We start from the raw sequence: 16478 nt of genomic DNA, 5'->3' as shown, positions 1-16478 counted from the left end.
ATTCTGAAAATGTATCTATGAATCTTGAAATATGACATAGGTTCAAATGGAGATAAGAATAAACTGCTTAAAATATCAGCCAGCTAAACATTAGTATTTGCATGTAAGCCAAACGTTGGAAATATGCATTTGAAAGCATTGCCCTGTCTAACAGGTGGGAGAAATAGCTTTCTATCACAAAGGTTACTCTGTCCATATTAACACCGAAAGTACAGTTGTGTAAGCTGACCTTACCAAAACAGCAGATGCTCATATGATCACTGCTGCAGTAGCCTTGCTATATGGGTTATATCCCATCAAGGATATAACATATGGCCAACTTCCAAAACTTCAGGGCACATTCCATGTCCCCAAACTGTCAAGCTCTCAAGCTGAGCTGACAAAAAGATGACTTTGGGAGGAAAGTCCTTCAGAGCTTTCCTGCCAGCAGAAGATAGAGGCGGAGCTCTGAAAGGGCAATGGTAGGAATAACAACAAATAAATGTCCACACCCTGGCATAAAAAATGCACCTAAAAAATGGGGATGGAGGGGGGAGAGAGTGGCTACTGCAGGAGTGATCACACTACTGTTTATGGTAAGTTAAACTTACACAACTGTATTATGTTCATTATACTGGTCACTGCTGCAGTAGCATTAGCTATATGGGCAGATTAACATCACTAACTATATTGGCAGGAGGAAGCAGAAGGGTCCAGGAGGCCCTGGAGAATAGTCCTAGCAAAGCTTGCTATAGAAAGAATTAGGCTTATAGTACTTTATAAAAGTATGTAGAGAGTACCAAGTAGCAGGTTTTAGAATTCTTCTAGAATCCAACTCTCTTCAAAAAGCCACAGATGAAGCCAAGGCCCCAGTAAAGTGAGACTTGACTCTGCCTAAGAGAGATCTGTCGTGGTAATAGACAGACAACCATTGGTCTGTTTTGGCACAAGTTGTCCCTTCTCACCTTCACAATTAATGAACAAATGATCCAACGTTCTGAAAGATTAAGTTCTGTCAAGATAGTACCAGACTTGCCTATGGACATCCAAGATATGGAATATCAATTCTTCCTCATTTTTAGGTTCAGAAAAAAACACAGGGAGATGAACAGTTTGACTTGAAGAAAACTCAGATACCACTTTAGGCATACAAGGATTAGTTCTCAAATAAACCCTGTTCCTGTGGAAAATGAGACAGGGTTGACTCAAGATCTTGCACCTCAAAACACCCTTCTTGCAGAGGTCAGAGCAATCAGTAAAATTGTCTTCCATGTTAAGAACCTCAGGTCAACAAGATTAGCCAGTTCAAATGAAGCAGGTGTTAGCTCCTCTAACACAACATTAAGATACCAAGGAGGGGCCACTGGTTTACTTGGAGGCCTCTTATGCCAAACCACTTTTAAGAACATTTTGTCATGAGACTGCCGTGAAGGAGGAAGATCCATTAGCAAGCCATGCTGAAATTGCCAATAAAGGAACCTTGCTAGTGGAATAAGAAAGACCACAATAGTAACTCACATAAATATTGCAAAACCAGAGAACACCTAGCCCTAAATGCATACTGGTTATGTTGTTGGCACCAACTATGAAACCTTTTCCATTTGCTAATACAGGATTTCTGATAGTGATACAATCACTCGACTCGATGTAGACAGCTCAGAATGATTTATTACAATACAAAAACTGAAAAATACATTAAAACAGAATTTAAAATTCAGAAGATAAACGCTTTCATGAATACTATTATAAAACTTCGTCAGATGATTAAAATAATGTCATGTGGTGCTTTTATAGCATTCTGGTCACATGTTTATTTTACAATTTTAAAGAAACTTTGTATCCGATTGTTGCAAGATTAAGCAAATTTATATAAACTGCACAACTTAACCAATCCTCTCATGCTAAGTGCAACAATATAGTTACAAATTCAAATACAAGTGCGAGCACTACACAAATTAAATTATATTTTTAAGATGCTTGTATGACTATAAATACTGATAATAGGTTAATTTAACTGATGAACTCATAGAATATGATTATTTTGTGACATAACCTGTGTGTGAATAGTACAATTTCATCTATTATATGCTCTCATTTTTATTATGCAGGATGTGACGTTCCCACACTGGGCCAGTAATCAAAGAGTCTGAATCCTCACCACTGACACTGGAGAGGGACGTGCATTTGGAATACAAACGGAAACACACTGTATTTACAGATGCAAACCACTCTACATCAAACACAATTTCCCTCAAGAGCTCACAGGGAAACACTAAGCCTGGGGTCTGGATTTTTCTCTCTCTCTCCCCAGATCCCCAGTAAGGCTCCCCACTCGCACTGTGAAAACAGTGCTTTGTGTCCCTGTCCCATGTAGGTGACACACACTCAGAGATTTAGTTTTCACAGACACACACACACATCCATCTAGGAAAGGCTGGCACAGATTACCCTTACGACCAACTTTGCCCTGACTATAAGGTAGACTGACTGCCACCAGTCAGTTACTATAAGGCTCTTAAAACAGTATCCAATTATACTGAGTGAAGTTAATATTAATGCAAATGGCAATGTTGACCTAACAGCAATACCTTCACGAGTGGCCAGAGTTATCACCAAATAAATACGTGCAAATACTCCCAAAACTTAAATATTTTCTAAAAAGGACCAGCCACAACGAAAAGTTTAAATATATTTAATAATAAATAATACATGAAAATACTACGTAAAATATTTACAGCAAACACCAGAGTTTCAGTTATACGGAATCTTAAACATAACACAGATGGAAAGGTTCACACAGTTACAGAAAAACAGTATTTCGCTAGTCTCACTATCTATTCCCGATTGACTAAAATAATTAGTACTCCTACTTACTGAATAAAGCAAGGCAAGATGGGTGAGTGGACCTTGTCAGATCCAAGACAGAATACAGAATGCTGCTGAGACTTCAGTCACCGCTAATATTAAAACATTACTTCTGTACAGAATGATATCACATACATCTGGTCATCTAATTGCTTCCCTACACTATCACCCATCACTAGAAGTTGCTGTGTGTTACCATACACACAGAGCTTTGCTCTGATGTGGTGCAGCTGCCAGATAGGAGCTACAACCTATTCTCTAGCACAGACCTTGCATATCTGGCTCTATTCAAAACTGTGGGATTAACAGCTTTATGGTTTAACCCATGAAGTAATTTAATTTCAAGACTATTTTGCAAAGTCAGGTGGACTAATATTAACCCCTTCACTTCCAGTATACACTGTTACAATGTATACATTTAAACAGTTACAATAATTCATGCACATCTCCTTTCCTTCCAGCAGGGCACACTGTTGATGCACTTTAACACAAGGAAACCTCACCAGTGCAGTTTCAGTACAAGCATCTATACCAATCAATTTGATATACAAATGACATATACACGTTAAAAATACACTGCCTTATTTCTCCTGGCATGGCTGGCAGTACCTCCTACTGTCACACAGGATATACGTAATGTCATTGAGCCCTGGAGGCACTGTACCATTTAAGAATATTTGTCACCATAGCTCCCTTTGTTCCTTGTGACTTTCTAGTAAGCAAGCTTTCTTGCCTCCATTAGAACCTGCTGCATGTCCTCCAAAAACAGGAGCCTAAAAGGAATAAAGACCCTATCATCCAGGCAGTCAATTATTGTAAAAGATCACAATTACCCAGACTCACAACGTACTGCTGTTTTCCTTTAATGTTTAATACGTCCAAGCAGATACACTGTCCGAGATTAGTTCAATTTTATTATAACATAGCTAGAATACAGTATTTGCTTCTCATTAACTGTGTTGTCTCTATGATCAATGCACACTCGATCAAGATCTCTCCAGAAGAGTAGTGAATATCCAATTTATATAATCTTTGCATAGCAGCAGATATTTCCTAATGTCCTTGTGGCTTGCATGTCCGATTTTTGTCCATGTCATCTTTATGTCAGTTATAGTGTTTGTATTTTATTTTTTGCATCTGAAAGCTCACAGAAAGTCCCAGTTACTTCTTTTTTGTATAACTTCCTTCTTTGTATGTTCCAAATTATTATAACAGGATGCCATTTACCATTATGTCTAGCCCACAAATGTAACTACAGTAAAGCTATCTAAGCATGTGTGATGACCATGCACTGGCCCAGTAATCATGCAGCCTCAATCATCACCACTAGCACCAGTGAGGGGCATGCACATTGGGAAGAACAACAAGTACACACACAGTAAAGTACAATTTCCATTAAGAGCACACAGAGATCACAGTCAGCCCAGGCCTGGTTTCTCCCTTTCTCTCCAGATCCCCAATAAGGCTCCCCACTGGCACAGCTATAGGCTACAGGTCTCAGTCTAGTGGTCAAGTTAAAAACTCCAGCACCCTCTGTCCAACCAGTGCTTCGTGTCCCTACCCAAGTAGCTCAAACACACACACACACACACACACACACACACACAGATATGAGTTATATACAAACACAGACACTCCCAGGGAAGCCTGGCACAAGTTCTCCAGCTATGCCCCCTTCTCTGACCTGGCTATAAAGTAGAAATCACTGTCACCAACCACTAGTATCAGCTACTAATAAGGCCCTTACCAAAGGGTGTCTAATTTTACTGTGCAATATTATTATTATTCAATTAGCAAGTACGATGAACAGCAAGGCTTATTGGAGTGGCTTGGGCAGTGTCACTATATATAGCCAATGTACTCTAGAGCTTAAATTACCTCTACACAAAACAGTCACAGTTGAAAAGTTTAAAAATATTTAATAATAAAAACAGAAGATTTAATAATAAAAACACAAGACAAACCTCTTCAATTCAAAACAGTGCTAGTCAAGAGTTCAGACACAGGAAAATGCTTAAAATAATACTGTAGAATAGTCTGACAAATATAGGAAACAGCTAGTCTAGTCTAATCTTACTATTTTTTTTATCCATTTCTAAGAGAAGTCACTGTTCTAAATAAATATTTTACTTACATACAGAGCAAAGGCAAAGTACTGGTGAGTAGATGTGTTCAGGTTCAGACAAAATCCAAAATTCTCTGATTCCCTCCCTGCTGACTCATTTCAGATTACATCACTCTTGACACTTCTCTGGTTTAATTTCCCAGGCTAACAGAAACTCAGAATTTACATTTCTTTTTGTAATGTGCACCTGCAGGAAGCCACAGCAATAAGAGACATTATAGATGAAAAATCTAGCAATTAACTCTGGCCTCAAAACAATAGAAAGAATTTGTTGGTCCAGACATCACGGCTCAGAGTTTGAGATCAGTCATACAATGCTTGACTTATCAGCTTTCTTCCAGCAGGGTGCACTGTGGATACATTTTTAAAGCTCAGCACAACATACAATTTAATCATAAAATATACTTCTCTTTTACATTTGTAAAACCAGCCTGTGGATTATATTAATATTTACAAATCACATACAGTTATTTGCAAGATTGTATCCCGGCTGGGCTGGCAGCCTTTCAATTTTTCACATTTCTCCCCTCCCTGAGAACTCAAGCTAGTTTTTCAAGTGACCCTCGAGAAACGTTGCTTGAGAGGGGTAGGTCTATCAGAGTATACCTTAACCCCATTCCCTGTCTTGAGAGCCAATCTGCAGTGGCTGCACTGACATCATATGCTTGCAATCCTAGGCTCCATTTTAACAACTTAGCATTTTGCTGGCTGGCTCGTGTAACCATGTTAGGGGATTGTGATCATTAACTACAGTGAATTTCCTTCCATTCAGATAAGGCTGAAGCTTCTGCAGTGGCCACATTATGGCTAGACATTACTTTTCTACAGCTGCACAGCACCTATGACTGAGATAAACCACTGGGTGCTCTTCTTCCTCTGAAGAAATCTGGCTACGTACAGCTCCCACCCCATGGTTTGAAGCATCCACCTGCACAACAAATTCTTTGCTGTAATCTGGACTGGCTAACACAGGGGGTACTCCCAAAGCTTTAAGATTATGGAATACCTGCTCACATGCTGTGGTCCACACTACCTTATCTGGCCTGTTTTTCCTTGTCAAGTCTGTGAGGGAGCAGCTATGATACTATAAATGTGGACAAACTTTCTGTAGTACCCTGATGTCCCTAAGAATGCCCTCACCTGCTTTTTGGTAACAGGGGTAGGCCGTGTCTGAATGGCTTCCACTTTGGCAAGTTCTGGCCTGATCTTACCACTCCCCACTCTATGTCCCAGGTAGGAGACCTCTGCCATACCCACCTGACATTTGCTCGGCTTAATGGTCAACCCTGCCCTCTGTAGTCTTCCCAGCACCTCCCTGACATGTTGAAAGTGCTCTTGCCATGAATGGCTGTAGATAGCAATATCATCTAGGTAAGCAAAGGCAAACCCTCCTGCTAGGATATGATCTACCAGCCTCTGGAAAGTTGCCGGGGCATTTTTCATCCAAAGGGCATCTCTGTGAACTCATACAAGCCAAAAGGAGTCAACAAAGACTGACCTCTCTCTAGCACTGGGAGTCAAGGGCACCTGCCAGTAACCCTTGGTAAGATCAATGGTGGGAAGATACTTAGCCCCACCCAGTTGCTCTAGGGCTTCATCTGTCCTAGGCATGGGGTAAGCATCTGGCTCTGTGTGACTATTTAATTTCTTGTAGTCCACCACTGGAAAGGCCCAGGGACTGTTTGACTCTTGAATTACTCATAGTTCAACATTTCCTGTATCTCCTCCCTCAGAGTCTGTTTGACTCTCTCAGGCACCCTATTAAGGGGCCTGCCTAATAGGCCTTGGGGTCCTGTATTCACCAGGTGCTGCACCAGCTGGGTGCACCCTGGTTTCCCAGTGAACATGTCCCCAAACTCCTGTAACACTGCTCAGATTTCTCGAACCTGGGTAGGAGATAGCTGCTGGGACATTGCTACCCCTTCCACTGAGGTGTCAGTCCGAGCCTCACTAAGGAGATTAGTCACCAGATCTCCTTCAGACTTCTCCTGCAATCCACGTCATCGTGTTCACATGGTACAATCTGTGCTCCTGCCTAGGAGTTCTACCATGTAGTTATCACTTACCTTTCTCACCACCTTGTAGGGTTCCCTCCCAGGCTGCTTGCAGCTTGTTGTGTCTGACAGGAATGAGAATACTCTCTAGCTTGATCATTTCTGTCATACCAGACATTTTTCAGCTGTTGGGCTTCTGTCAGGTTCTCCTGGGCCAAGCCCAAGAGTTCCCTGAGCCTTGTCCTGAGGTTTAAGACATATGCCACAACAGACTCCTTGTGAGATTCACACTCACCTTCCCACTCCTCACGAATTAAAGCTAGAGGTCCCCTCACCCTATGCCCATACAGCAACTCAAAGGGCGAAAAACCTGTGGATGCTTGGGGAACCTCTCTGTAGGCAAACAGATGGAGCAAATATTTGTCCCAATCCCTCAAACTGGTCTGCAAATGCCCGTAACGTGGACTTGATTGCAGAGTTTAACCTATCAACAAGACCATTAGTCTGGGGATAGTAGGGGGTGATCTTCAGGTGCTTCACCCCACAGTACTTCCACAGACAAGCCAGCAGGTCTGACATGAAATTGGCACCTCTGTCAGTCAGTATTTCTTCTGGGAAACCTACCCTGCTGAAAATCTCTAATAAAGCATTTGACACCTTTTCTGTCTCAATGGAAAACAAAGCCACTGCCTCAAGGTATCCTGTAGCATAATCTACTACCACTAGGATATACTTTTTTCCCTGTGGAACTTGTGGTACTCAAGAGGCCCCACAATATCCATAGCTACCCCCGGAAATGGCTCCTCAATCACAGGCAAAGGCATCAAAGGAGCTTTTACCTAGTCTCCTGCCTTGCCTACCTTTTGGCATTGCTCACAGGTCCTGCAGTACCCAGTTACATCTCTGGCAATTAAAAGCCAATAGAAGTTCTGCATAATACGTCTCTTTGTATGTTTTATGCCCATATGACCTGCAAAGGGAATATCATGGGCTATGGCTAGAAGCACAAGATGGTAGGCTCTAGGCACTACCAACTGCTGTAACCTCTAACCCTTTGTCCCAGTATACAGATTTCCCCTCCCCTTGAGAATCAGGTGGCTCACTAGCTACCTGCCTCAGGCCTTGCAATGTAGGGTCTGACAGCTGAGCCCGTCTCACCTCTCTCGGTTACCCTTCTCAGCTCCTCTTCCACAAGAAGTCTGGCATCCTCTGACAATGGTGCCTCACTGTTAGCCTAGATACTACTACTCATCTCTACCCTTGCAGTCACTCTGTCCAAGGGACCATAAGTACCCACGAGGAGCTGTGGCTCACCTCCAGTCTCACTGCTACAGAGTAGCTCCCTCCCTAAAGTAACCACCTCACTAGTCCTGGCTGCAAGTATATGGTCTGACCGGGTCTCCCCCAGGCTATCAGACCCACATGCTTGTCTCCTAGCCTGGACTGCATGTAACTGCATTAACTCATGGTACTGCCTCATCAAAATCCTTCCCTATCAGAACATCTGTCGGATGATAGTTTGGTACCCCTGTTGTCTCGAGACAACCTACTACTGGGATTTTGTCTTCTCCACTCATTGGCTCAGTCATCTTTTGTTCCCTACCTTGCCTCTGTGGATATTGATATGCCACATGGCCCCACTAGTTGCATTCAAAACATTTAACCCTAGGTCTTGGACATGTAACCTGGACTAGTGGCTTCCCCTTCTACTGGCCGATTCTATTGGGGCAGTATGGGCTGCCCACCATGGGTTCCTTTAGACCCATAAGCAGTACTAGGGTCCCTTTCCTATGCAGGGATGTCCTACTTGCTAAATATAGGTCTCCCTTCTTCCCCAATTCATCTGAAGTACCACATTGTCTATCAGTTAACCAGATCCTCATGTATTCAGGCAAGGTGCTAAGGGCTTATTCCCCTCACCAAAAGGTCTGCCAGGCCTTCAAAAGTGGTGACCTGACATCCACTCACACACCTATGAAAATAAGTGCTCAGTTCAGCAACATATTCTCACACACTTTCATCTGCCTTGCATTTATGCTCACAAAACGTTTTCCTATAAGCTTCATGTGTTAGCTTAAAAAATTCTAGCAAACAATTCTTAACAGCAGTATAATTTAAGAAATCGTCTGACAGTTTGGAAAGTACATTCACAAATTTACCATGAAGTAAGGGGGTCAGGAACCATACCCAGTGCCTTTGGGTCAACATCATACTGTTCACATACCCTCTCAAATATATGAATGAAACTATCAAAATTATCTCCCTCTGTAAACTGCGGAAGAAAGTTAATGACCTTTTGTGCTTCAAGGGTCCGGTTACTCCCTTGCCCATTACCTCCATGAGTCTGGCGAAGAGTCACCATCTCCTTTTCGTGCTGCCTCTCCTCCTCCTCAGCTTCCAGGCATAGCAGTTTCTCATTCTCCTCAGCCTGTAGACATTTCAGTCTCTCTGCTGCTTCTGTTTCCAAATGCCTGGCTTTCAACTCCAGTCTCTTTAGCTCCAGATGGATTTTAAGTCCTCTGTAGAAAGGTTGAGCTGTCCATTCTCCGAATGTTGTACATCTCCACTGCCAGTCTGATCATCCTTACTGCTGTTTTCTGATGCAGCTGAGACCAAAGCTGCAATCATATCTGCCTTAGTCAGGTTTCCATGCACCAGTTCCTTGGCACATCTCAGCCAACTGGCTCGTTGTCAGTTTGCCATACTCCTCTGCTGATATGTTGCCTGGTCTCCCTGACTAACTAAGCTAACAAAAGAAATAAAACAAGTGTGATCTGAACTCTGCATATTCACTGTGTGGCGGATTTAGAGTGCAAAACACCTTCAGTGATCACTGTACACAAGCTACAGGAATTCAGTATCCACACCACTACAAGCCAATTAATAGGTGATTTGGCTAACTCACCACTATCAAACAATTACTATCTGATGTGGATATCCCACCACTGCCAACAATATGCAACGCGCGTGCACTGGCCCATTAATAAAGAAGCCTCAATCCTCACCACAAATATCAGTGAGGGGCGTCCACATTGGGAAGGATAACAAGTACACACACAGTAAAGTACAATTTCCCTTAAGAGCACAGAGATATCACAGTCAATCTGGGGATGGTTTCTCCCTTTCTCTCCAGATCACCAATAAGACTCCCCACTGGCACAGCTATAGGCTACAGGTCTCAGCCTAGTGGTCAAGCTAAAACCTTCAGCACCCTCTCTGTCCAACCTGCGCTTTGTGTCCCTGTCCAAATAGCTGACACAAACACACACACACACACTATGAGATATACAAAGACACAGACATTCCTGGGGAAGGCTGGCACAGGTTCTCCAGCTATGCCCCCTTCTCTGCCCAGGCTATAAGGCAAAAATCACTGCCACCAAACACTAATATCAGCTACTAATAAGGCCCTTACCAAAGGGTGTCCAATTTTACTGTGCAATATTATTATTATCAAATAAGTAAGTATGACGAAAAGCAAGCCTTACTGGAGTGGCTTGGACAGTATCACTATAGACTTGCAAAGTACTCTGGAGCTTAAATTATCTCTACACAAAACAGCCACAGTTGAAAGGTTTAAAAATATCTAATAATAAATAATAAAAATACAAGACAAATCTCCTCAATTCAACACAGTACTAGTCAAGAGTTCAGACACAAGAAAATGCTTAAAATAATACTGTAGAACAGTCTGACAAATATAGAAAGCAGCTAGTCTAATCTTACTATTTTCTATTTTTAAGAGAAGTCACTGTTCTAAATAAATATCTTACTTACATACAGAGGAAAGGCAGAGTACTGGTGAGCAAATGTGTTCAGGTTCACACAAAATCAAAAATGCTCTGATTATCTCTCTGAGAAAGTCTTAAATTGAAATACATCACAGCTGACTCGTTTTAGATTACATCATTCTTGACACTTCTCTGGTTTAATTTCCCAGGCTAACAGAAACTCAAAATTTACATTTCTTTTTGTAATGTGCACCTGCAGGAAGTCACATAAATAAAAGACATTATATACGTAAAATCTAGAAATTAACTCTGGTCTCAAAACAATAGAAATAATTTGCTGGTCCAGACATCACAGCTCCGAGTTTGAGATCATACAATGCTTTACTTATCAGCTTTCTTCCAGCAGAGTGCACTGTGGTTACATTTGCGAAGCTCAGTACATACAGTGGATATAAAAAGTGTACACACCCCTTTTAAAATGACAGGTTTTTGCAATATAAAAAAAATGAGACCACAAGAAATCATTTCAAAACTTTTCCCAGCTTTAACATGACCTGTAACCTGTACAATTCAATTACAAAACAAGCAAATCTGTTTGGGGAAAAATATAAAAAAAATAAAAAACATGCAATAAGCTGGTTGCATAAATGTGCACACCCATAAACAAATATTTTGTTGAAATACATTTTGATTTAATTACAGAATTCAGTCTTCTTGGGTACACACCTGCCAACAATTAAAGAGACTCTGATTAACCACAAATAAAGTTCAGCTGTCCTAGTAGGATTTTCCTGAAATTTACTCAGTTGCCTGCTACAGCAAAAAAACATAGTTCGCAGAGAGCTTACAAAGCATCAAAGAGATCTCACTGTTGAACGGTATCAGTCAGGAGAAGGGTACAAAAACATTTCCACAGCATTGGATATACCATGGAACACAGTGAAAACTGTCATCAAAAAGTGGGGAAAATATGGGACAACAGTGACGTTGCAAAGAACTGGATGTCCCTCGAAAAACTGATGAAAAGACAAGACGCAAACTGGTCAGGGAGGCTGCCATGAGACCTACAGCAACACTGAAGGAGCTGCAGGAAAGTACAGTTTTGTACCTACCATAAATGTAGATGTCCGATAGGTATGCATCTGCAGTCATAACATATGGGTTGTCCTGCCTCAGGCAGCCCTTCGGTCGGCCGGATTCGAAAGTCTGGGTCTGGCCTCGGCTGATGTCGCACTTTCCCCGACGTCAGAGCGTCTGGGGTATAAAAGCATCAGCCGACGCCATTTTCCTCAGTTTTTCTTGCCCCAGATGCCAGGTGCCCTCTAGGAAGGCTAAATTTGGATAAATGCTGAAAAGTTCCAAACATTTGCAAATTATATACATGTATAAACAAACAAATACACCATAATAGATTCCCCCAGCTAGCTAAAAGAGGGGTAAGCACCCTAGGAATACCACAGAGGGGAAGGAGGGAGGGTAATCCTGACTGCAGATGCATACCTATCGGACATCTACATTTATGGTAGGTACAAAACTGTACTATGTCCTTCAAGGATGCCTCTGCAGTCATAACATATGGGTAGAATACCATAGCCAATCTGGGGGAGGAGGTACTAAGAAAAAGATGGTGTAGTTAAGATCCCCTGCAGGACTGCAGTTGCAAACCCTGCTCTGGATCTAGAGTATAAAGGTAGATTGTAATGCTTGGCAAATGTATGCACGGAGCTCCAAGTAGCAGCCTCTAAAATGTCTATGGTAGCCACCCCTCGTAGGAAGGCTGTAGTGGTGGCCGTGGCCCTTGTGGAGTGAGGCCTGATATTTCCAGGAACTGTCTTTCCATGAAAAGAGTAGCAAAATCGAATGCAATTTCCTATCCATTTTGAAATTGTCTGCTTGGAAATTGCTCTCCCTTGAACCCCAGTTGCATATGCTACAAAAAGTTGGTCAGTTTTTCTGCTAGTTTTTGTTCTGTCCAAGTAGTAGCGTAGTTGTCTGTGTATATCCAGGGTGTGCAAAAGTTTTTACCCTCTGTTCTGTGGATTAGGGAAGAACGTAGGCAAGTGAATAGCTTGGTTCAGGGATACCCTAGATACCACCTTTGGCATAAAAGTAGGATTGGTTCTTAGTGACACCCTGTCCTGGTGGAAAATAAGAAAAGGCTGCACTGCCATTAATGCTTGTAACTCAGATACTCTTCTTGCTGAAGTGATTGCCAGAAGGAATGCAGTTTTCCAAGATAGAAACTGTAAATCCGCTGATGCTGCTGGTTCAAAAGGAGGTAGTGTCAGTTTCTCCAGCACAAAGTTGAGATCCCAGGCAGGTAGAGGGGGTCTTCTTGGAGGTTTAATATTTTTGATCCCCCTCAGAAACTGTCTGAGGAGAGGGTGTGAGAAGATAGGTGGATCCACATTGTATTCTGCTGAAATTGCTGAAGCATGAATCTTAATGGAAGAATAGGACAGGCCATTGTGGAACAATTCTGCTAAGTATTCTAGGATATGTGTTAGGTTTGCCACTGTGACATCTGTGCCCTTTGATGTGCTCCAAATGAGAAATCTCTTCTATTTAGCTGAGTATGTCTTCCTTGTGGAAGGCATGCGAGCCTCCAGGATAATGTCCTTCACCCTCTGAGATAAAACAGTTTGATTGGGATTTAAGGAATTTTCCAGGCAGTTAACTTCAATGTTTTCAAGTTGGGATGCAGGGTCTTGAAATTGTTCTGCGTCAGAAGAAGAGGCCATAGGGGGAGAGGCCATGATTTTGCCTGAGACATGCTTCTCTGTAATGGATACCAGTGTTGTCTTGGCCAGTCCGGAGCTATTAGTATCACTTTTGGCTGTTCCTCCCTGATCTTCAGTAGAACCTTGTACATCAATGGGAGAGGTGGGAAGGCATATACTGTTAGGGCTTTCCAGCTGAAAGAGAGAGAGTCCACCCTCCAAGCTTGTGGGTGGTATGTCCTTGAGCAGAATTTCTTCAGTTGATGATAGAGTGGGGAGGCGAACAAATCTATCTCCGGCATTCCCCATGTCTTTGCTATGAGTTGGAAGATGTCTGGGTGCAGCATCCATTCGTGTGCATCCATGGTAGTTCTGCTTAAGCTGTCCACCAGTGTATTTTCTTTCCCTGGCACGAATTGGGCCTGTAGTTGGATATTGAGATTCAGGCATAGTTCCCACAGATTCATAGCCATCCGGCATAGAGGGCAAGAATGTGTGCCTCCCTGCTTGTTTATGTACCACATGACCGTGGTGTTGTCTGTCCTTATTAGCAGGTGTCCTTGTTGGAGGAAGGGTTTGAATGCCTCGATTGCATGCCTCACTGCCAGCATTTCCTTTTGGTTTATGTGCATGCTTAGCTGTCCTTGAGACCATAGGCCTTGGATACATTTGTCCTCCATGTGTGCTCCCCATCCTCGGTCTGAGGCGTCCGTGGTGATGGTCTGCCTTGGTTTTGGTTTGTTGAAAGGCAACCCTCTGTTGGACTGGCATGCCTGAGCCCACCACAGGAATTCCTTTTGAAGGCATGAAATGATTGGTATCAGGGTTTCTAAACTGTGACTGTGCTGAGACCATACACTCCGGAGGTACCATTGTAATTTCCTCATATGCAGCCTGGCATGCGGTATTAGAAATATGCAGGATGCCATGTAACCCAGGGCCTGCAGGATTTTCCTTGCAGTAAGCTGAGTTTGTCTTGTCAGAATCATGAAGTAATCTGGAAGTTGTTTTTGTTTTTCTTCTGTGAGAAAAGCCATTTGGGTGGTTGTGTCCAGATCTGCACCCAAAAAGGTTATCCTTTGGGATGGTACTAGTCTTGACTTTTGGATGTTGACTGTATATCCCAAAGCCTGTAGCAGGTGTATGCCATAGGCCAAGTCCTTTATCAAGTTTTCCTTGTTGTCCGCTTGTATTAGGCAGTCGTCCAGGTATGGGTAAATTTGAATTCCCTGTAGTCTGCAATGTGCAATTACTGATGCCAGGCATTTCGTGAATACTCTGGGCGCAGTAGATAAGCCAAAGGGCAATGCTGAGAATTGATAATACTCTGATCCTGCAAGAAATCTGAGGTGTCTTCTGCAGTTTGGTCGAATAGGGACGTGCAGGTATGCCTCCTTGAGATCTAGAGTCACCAGCCAAGACTCCTTGCCCAACATGGGAAGAAGTTGCTGTAGGGTCAGCATTTTGAATTTTGGAACAATGAGATAAGTGTTGAGTGTGGACAGGTCGAGAATAGGCCTCCATTGATTCTCCTTTCTTGGTACAAGGAATAGTCTGGAGTAAAATCCTTGGCCTTGTTCTGAACATGGTACCTTTTCTATAGCTTTCATCTGAAGTAAATTGCTGATTTGTTTTAAAGCCTCTGCCCTCTGATTTGGTGGAAGGTTTGGCATTCCGCCTCTTTTTGGCAAGGTGTGGAAGTGGAACCTGTATCCTTTGTCTATTATTTGCAGTGTCCATGCATCCTTTGTGATATAATGCCAGTTTTTTGAGAATAAAGCCAGCTTTCCGCCCAAGGGTGCTTCCAGTTGATCCCTGGTAGGCGGAATCAAAATTAAGTCATTGACCCTGTCCTGGTGTAGTAGTTGTTGTTGTTGCTGTTGTACTACTCCTCTGGTTGGCAGGCTGCCACTGACGGCCTCTGTAGGAGCCCTTCGATTGACCTCTGCCTCTAGGACGCCTGTTCCTGCCTCTCTGGGCTCTGTCCGAGTCTGGAAAGGACCAATTCTTAGTAGGCCAGTTCCTGCTGAATCTCGGTGGTTGAACTTGCAGGAAATCTTTAACTGTTTGCACAGATTTTGCCTTTTCTTCAACCTTTTTTTAAGATCTCCTGAGCAGAGGAGCCAAATAAATTTTGTTTCTCCATTGGAGCATCCAGGAGTTTAGCTTTGACATGGTCTGGCAAAGATTGCTCCTTCAGCCAGGCATGCCTACGAATAACTGCCCCAGTCATAGCTGATCTAAATGAAGACTCCAGTGCATCATAGCCACATTTTAAGAAATGATTACTAACCTGTTGTGAGTTGTGTACCAAATCCTGAAGGGATTTACGGTCTAGGGGTTCAGGAGAAGAAAGTTTTTTATTCAGTTCATCTAACAGATACTCCTGGTACTGTATCATATGAAATTGACAGTTTAATGCCCTTACAGAAAGAGTTGCAGAAGTATACACCTTCTTTCCCCATCTCTCTAAAGCTCTAGACTCTCTGTCAGAGGGTAGAGGATTTTTGGCAGTAGCGCCCGCAACCCCTTTTGGGCCCTGAGAAATAGTTTCTGGGTCTGCAGAATGTGCTTTATACAAATGGAAATGAGAATCCGGGACCCTATAGTATCTGTCAGGTTTGGCAGGGGCCGGAGGGAGAGTATCAGGTGCTGTACTGACATCATTGTACACATCATCAATTACATTCAGAACAGGAGGTATAGCTAAGGGCCTATGCTGAGGCAAATGCAAAAAGGTCCTTAATCTTTTTCTAGAATCAGAGAAATCCTGACCTTGCCATTGAAAATGCTCTCTCATGGAGTGTAGAGTCTCACCAAAGGAAAACTCTTCAGGAGGGGAGGCCGAAGGAATAGATTCCTCTGCATCTGAATCCTCATAAGGCGAGTAAGCCCCTTCCTGGTGGTCTGATAACTCAGATCCATCCGTGGAATCATCTGAAGAGTGTGGATCAGAGGGGTCAGTCCTGGGCCTTTTGTCTGGAGGAGGTTGAGAGGCCCTGTCTGGGTGAGGTTGTGAACCCCTAATTAAGGAAATAAGGTCCTCAGCAAGGCTGAGGATCTG

The 16478-nt window shown here is 42.8% G+C and overlaps 1 protein-coding gene across 4 annotated transcripts in view; it reads right to left on the bottom strand.

The window, feature by feature from the left end:
• The window catches only part of HERC4 (HECT and RLD domain containing E3 ubiquitin protein ligase 4), a 3175640-nt gene that overhangs the window by 1475073 nt on the left and 1684089 nt on the right, over positions 1 to 16478 (bottom strand). The window lies entirely within an intron of this gene.

This window comes from Protopterus annectens, chromosome 14.part0 (genome assembly GCF_019279795.1).
Source record: "Protopterus annectens isolate FY-2018-M chromosome 14.part0, PAN1.0, whole genome shotgun sequence".
Lineage (NCBI taxonomy): Eukaryota > Metazoa > Chordata > Ceratodontiformes > Protopteridae > Protopterus > Protopterus annectens.
The sequence above is the reverse complement of the archived record's forward strand: the minus strand, read 5'-3'. Positions and strand labels throughout refer to the sequence as shown.